This window comes from Triturus cristatus, chromosome 11 (genome assembly GCF_964204655.1).
Source record: "Triturus cristatus chromosome 11, aTriCri1.1, whole genome shotgun sequence".
Taxonomy (NCBI): domain Eukaryota; kingdom Metazoa; phylum Chordata; class Amphibia; order Caudata; family Salamandridae; genus Triturus; species Triturus cristatus.
In genome coordinates, this window is record NC_140594.1 from 342,076,827 (window position 1) to 342,082,826 (window position 6,000).

Here is a 6,000-nt window from a genome sequence, read left to right on the forward strand (position 1 = left end):
GCAAAACATACTTGGTTAGTGGTATGCTGTGTGGCCAAGGTTCGCTCTTGCATGCAAAAGGCACACAAGGTACTTGTTCAATGCATTGTCTTCTAGTTTCTAAAGTCGCATGGTGAACACTGCTGACATCCAGTTTCATATTTTCCGCTAGACATTTTCTGATCAAATCAGTCGTCTGCCAGTGAAAATTGTGCAAAAAGCTCAAATGTAAGAAAAGCTAAATAATATGAAATATGCAAAAAAAAGGATATACACAACCTTAAAATTGATTAAAAGAATCGCCTGGACCTAAACTGGGTCAAACACAATGGTTGGAAAACATTTCTGAGCCATGTAAGGCCTACTCCCCTTAACTTTTGGTCTCAGAGAACCTTCGAATGAGAAACTTTGCAGCCACTTTATTTCAAGTCTTGGTGTTGACAAAAAAGGTCCACGCTGCTTTTTGTTGGTGCTAATGAAACGGAGGAGAATAACATAATTTCTCTCTTATTGAATCAAGCTATCAGAGCCATGATATTACATCTAGTGAAAGTCTTAATAAAAAAGAAAAATATGAAAAGGTTTCCAACATCATATCATTACAGCAGATTGTACCGAGGGCATAAATGGAAGCTCAATTTGCACTTTCTTGTTTAATGATCTTCAAAACAAAGAAATAATAATTCTTTATGAAATCATAAAGGTAATTACCCTTATCATAAAATCTGCCGTTTATGATTACTCAGCAGCCGTTGCGGATTCGAGTGTATTCCGTTCCAGGCCACGCAGCATCTACCACACATTACACAGGGAACGCCGGTGGTTAGACAAACATTTGACTTATTGCAGCTGCACACTGCTAATGGCTTACAATTATTGTCGCAGAAGAGAGACATATTTCATCCTTCCAAATTTTGCGTCCTCGTTTTGGGTGTTCATCTGTTACTTATTCATTGCAGCAATTACGAACGCTTGGCGTAATTTCACATCTTGCAGCCTCAATATTGCCCATTGTGTACTCTTCGGAGATCGTAATGCAATTTCTGTGAGCGATGAATTTAAAACAGGGTTTCCTTCTGTTGTATGCTGGCACCTGATGCCAGAGAAAAGAGAGCACCGGCGCCATTTTACTTTGAAAGGTAGCCTTTTCCGTTTTCCTCATGCATGGCTGTTACTTGACTGTGTTATAAACATACCTTCCAAAATTCTTATTTAGTTCTACATAAATTATCAGTCTACAGGCCAGCAATGGTCAGAGGATCCCTGTGCAATGGTGGCTTCCAGGTCTGTATTTCATAAGAGTACACAAATCCGGCTTGCTATTCTGGACTCATTATCAACCCCCCTGAAAAAGGGTGAAGAACCCGAAATGCATTGGGAATCGTCTGGAATTTTTGCTGCATCCATCGCATAACGATGTTTATATGTGCGATGTGATGTATTGATAATACCAAAGCAAAGTTATGTAAATAGGTTTACATTAAATGCAAAACAGAGAGATAAAAGGTGTTTTATTGGTTTGCATGTTTGAGAAACTTAAGGTTGCAACGTAGGAACCCATAGGGTCCATTAGTAGTACGCAACATGTTGAGTACACAGATCTTTGCACTCTTGGGCAGGCTACGCCACAAGGCAGCACACATAATTTGATTTTTAAATTAGTTAACTAGTTAACAGAGAGAAGGTCTGAGTTAACCCTGGGCATAGTTTGCGAAGTAGCGCTACGCGTAGCTACGCGAAGTGCACTTCGCACTATGCGAGCTACGCGTAGCTTCGCAAACTGCGTAGTGCACTGTGCAAGATGCTGTTCGCACTGATTGCACAGTGCCGGATGCTTGTCCGCACTGTGCAATCAGTGCAAACTGCATCTTGCACAGTGCAAGCGGTCGTTTTCTACCGCTCGAGTAGATTTCTACTCGAGCGGCAGGTTTCTCAAAGCGGACTGGTAGTTTCTCATTGCGAGCGGTCGCGAGCATACGCGACCACTTGCAATGAGAAACCTGAGCTCCCCGCGTTGAGAAGCTTGCCGAGAGGTTTATTTTCCACGCTCGCGATCGGCAACTTGATGTTGCTGATCGCGAACGAGGAAAAAGTCTCACTAGGATGTCATTTTGCTTGCTCGCGGTCGCCAACTTGACGTTGAGGACCGCGAGCAAGAAAAAATGACCGCTGCTCTACGCTACGCGTGTTTGAACTGTGCTACGTGCAATTCACGTAGTACGAAGTAGCGCAAACTTCGCAAACTACGCGAGCGTAGCATAGTGCTTTTCACAGGCTTTATTCTAAGTGCAGGCTAAGCATTATCAGGTGTTTGGCTTCCAGGTTTTGCCATCTCCATCTTCTGCTTCTTCCATGAGTCATTCTTGCTTCTCGACAGAAGGTGTACACTGTGGCCCTCATTAGAACTGGCTGTACGAAATTGTGTTATTAGTTAAAAGGGGTGAAAACCCCGCTCAAAAATTCAACACAATCCTTGTTAGGGTGAACCTCAAAAAGTCACTACATTAACCTGTGCTTAACACTCTGGTAGCCTGGCACAAAAGCAGTCTGGCTTCATTTAGAGGCAATGTGTAAAAACACAGACCAAGAACAAAATCCCAAACCAATTTCGAAAAATAGAGTACATTTTAATCAAGAAAATAACACCTAAATAAATTAAATCCAATCGGGTCCAGTCTTCCTTTCTCAGATAGCAGGGCCCAAGAGTAATCTGATTGTAAGTCTGAGAGTGTCACTTTTTATCTCCAGCACCAGTCTCGAGGTGGGGGATGCCCCCTTTGTCACCTCTTCCTCGTTCCTGAACATGGCTCCAAACTCTATAGGGAGACAATAGCACAGAAGTCCTGGTGTCATGTTCCTTTGTGTGTGCTGGAGCCAAAGGTCTTTGAAGAGCAAGTGGGACTGGTTACAGCCCCTCTTTAGCCTTCCTGGCAGGATCGTCTATCCTTTCCATTCCTAGTTTTTTTTTTTGTCTTACATTCTGGCAGCAAGACACAACCCACAACAGCTGAGTCAAGTGACCCCGGCTACTAGCAGAAAGGCAAGGCGAAGTTGAGCAGCAAAATGCCAACTTTCCAAAAGTAGCACTTTTATAATTGTAACTTTATAGAAATCAAGAAGTATTTATTTTTCTACTCCCAATCGAAAGTTAGAACGTTTCAAATGTAATAATGCAACCTAGTGTTATCCTAAGGGACAGATAAGCCTTACCACAGTGAAAAGCAACTTTAGGAGTCTTTCACTGCAGGACATACAAAAGTTAAACCCACATGTCCTCATTTTTAAATATTATTCACCCTGCCATAGGAGCTTTCAGGGCCGACCTTAAGGATGACCTATAAGTATTCAAAAGGAAGGTTTAGGCCTGGCAAAAGGTATATTTTGCCTGGTCAAAATAGCATTTTAAAACTGCACTACAAGCAGCAGTGGCAGGCCTGAAAAATGTTTTAAAGTACTACTTTAGAGGGTGGTACAATGTGTTCTGCAGGCCTTGGTACATGTAGTACCGTTTACTACGGACTTACAAGTAAATTAAATGTTCCAATGAGGTGTAGGTCAATTTTGTTATGCTTCAGGGAGAGAGCATAAGTACCTTAGCACTTGTTAGCAGGGCTAAACTGCAGAGAGTTCTAAAACCAACACAAACAAATTCATCAAAGCAGGTGGGGAAAGCAAAACCTTTGGGGGACTACCACCCAAAGGTGTCAGGTCTAACAGCGGCCATTTGATTTCTTTATGCTTGGTTGAGGAATTTACCATTTCAGGTCCAGAAAACATTGCAGATCTGTCTTGCTTCCACTGGAACTTTCAACTGCTTCGAAAAGCTGAACAATTTAAAGGAAACTGTGGAGACAAATTAGGATTTTCTGGGTGATTCATACTTCGGACTTCCGTTTAAAGAGGTAATCCCATGGTTTATTGCCTGGATCATGGATGCTTATGTATGACATTTCCACGGTTTATGGCCTAGCCCTGGCCTGGATGCTTGTGTGTGACATTTCCACAGATTATGGCTTGGGTGCTTGCTTATGTGTGACAGTTCCATGCTTTCTGGCCTGGGTGCTAATGTGTGACATTTCCTTGCTTTCTGGCCTGAGGGCTTATGTGTGACTTTCTCACCGTTTATGGCTTGGGTGCCAGTTTAGGGTTTGGCTGGATCCAATAGAGGAAGTGGGTGGGGCTAGTGGAGGAAGTGGGTGGAGCCGGGGGGGGAGTGGGTGTGGCCTCCCACAACATTTGAGCACCTGGACTTCATATTTTACAAATTAAGCACTGGGCACAACGTGTTTCTGTGTTGCTGCCTTGCACACCTGTCCATGTGCTACACGTACAGGAACTGTCAGTTTTTACGCGTGCTTGTCAGTGGCAGGCACAAGCACCTGCAGCCGCACCCACCACATGTTCTCCCAGTGCGTTCTTGGACTCGGCTAATCAGAAACTCAGTCCCAACCTAGATGCTTGGCCTCAGCTGTACAAGTGACTTACCTGATCTCCGGTACTGTTACAGCAGCGGTGTTCCGGCAACTCTCCTGCTGGCTCCCAGCACCAGCAGTGTTCCTGCTACCCAGTCTCCACGACAATGCGTCACAACCATCGGGATCTTCTAAGGTGTGCATGTCCCTGATTCCTGCAAAGACACAAGAAACAAGAAGGATAGTTAACACAGGTAGTCCTCAGTTTCAGCATCTATCGGTTACCGATCTCCCACAAAGTAATTACATTTAAGATGTCTTTAGCATGCAGAAGAAACCAATCACAAGACAAGAACACCTATTCTTGTAAACTCAGGACAAAGACATTGTTGGCCAAAGTTAACATTACTGTCTTCACTGTACGATCTCCAAAAGCAGCGAACTGAGTTTAAGACTGTGCAGCATTACGGAGAACCACTAATATTTCTCACTGCATTGCAGACTGTGTGAAAAGCATTTCTAAAGTGTGCAGTAAAATTTTATGAACAGTGATATCGCACCAAGCTGCAGATTGTGTTACAGACATTCATGAATCATATGTGCTACATACCATAACAAACTGTGTTACAGCTGTGCTTACCAAGCATTGATGAGCGCTACTGCGTGAGAACTATTGGGAATGAATAAGGCACATTTATTATAACCTGATTACCAGTTCCATTGTGGATTGATCTAATGCCTCCAGTCTTTTTATCTCGCTATTGAATTCAGCAGGTTATGACCTCACTATTGTACCTCACTTCAATAGTGTGTTGTTTCCTACTACAGCTTGCACTACCTACAACCCAGTGTGTCCCAAACAGCAGCTCCAGCATACAGCACGCACCAGCCCCCTGACCTCCAGTCAGACGCACTGCCTGATGACAAAATGTCCTGTGGCCCTGTGCAGTCTCTTCTCGTCTCTTCTCTTCTCCTCTCTTCTCTTCTCTTCTCTTCTCTTCTCTTCTCTTCTCTTCTCTTCTCTTCTCTTCTCTTCTCTTCTCTTCTCTTCTCTTCTCTTCTCTGCTCTTCTCTTCTCTTCTCTTCTCTTCTCTTCTCTTCTCTTCTCTTCTCTTCTCTTCTCTTCTCTTCTCTTCTCTTCTCTTCTCTTCTCTTCTCTTCTCTTCTCTTCTCTTCTCTACTCTTCTCTTCTCCAACCCCCTTCCCTTGGGGCCTTCCTTATTGCAGTGCTGTTATGATAGTCACCGCTATCAGCTCAGGTCGTAGGGAGTGTTGGGTCGTATCCCCAGAGCAACATCCTATAGTTCAGGTGAGTGGCTTTGACACAGAGAAACAGAGAAAGTGAACTATTTAAAAAATAAATTTTTTCAACATGATTGATGGCTTTGAAATGGAAACATTTGTCTCGCATATCTTGAGCTATAAAGGAAGGTGTGAAGTGATCACCCCTTCTTCTAACAATCTTTTTCACAGGTTTAGGAGAAAGCAGACACTCACCTTCTCTCAATCTCAGTAGTGACCCTACCGGTACTGGATTGCAGTCCTGCAATTATGAGTAATGTGGATGGAAAATTTGAGGGGCGCAAATATCGTATTGAGGCTACTGATT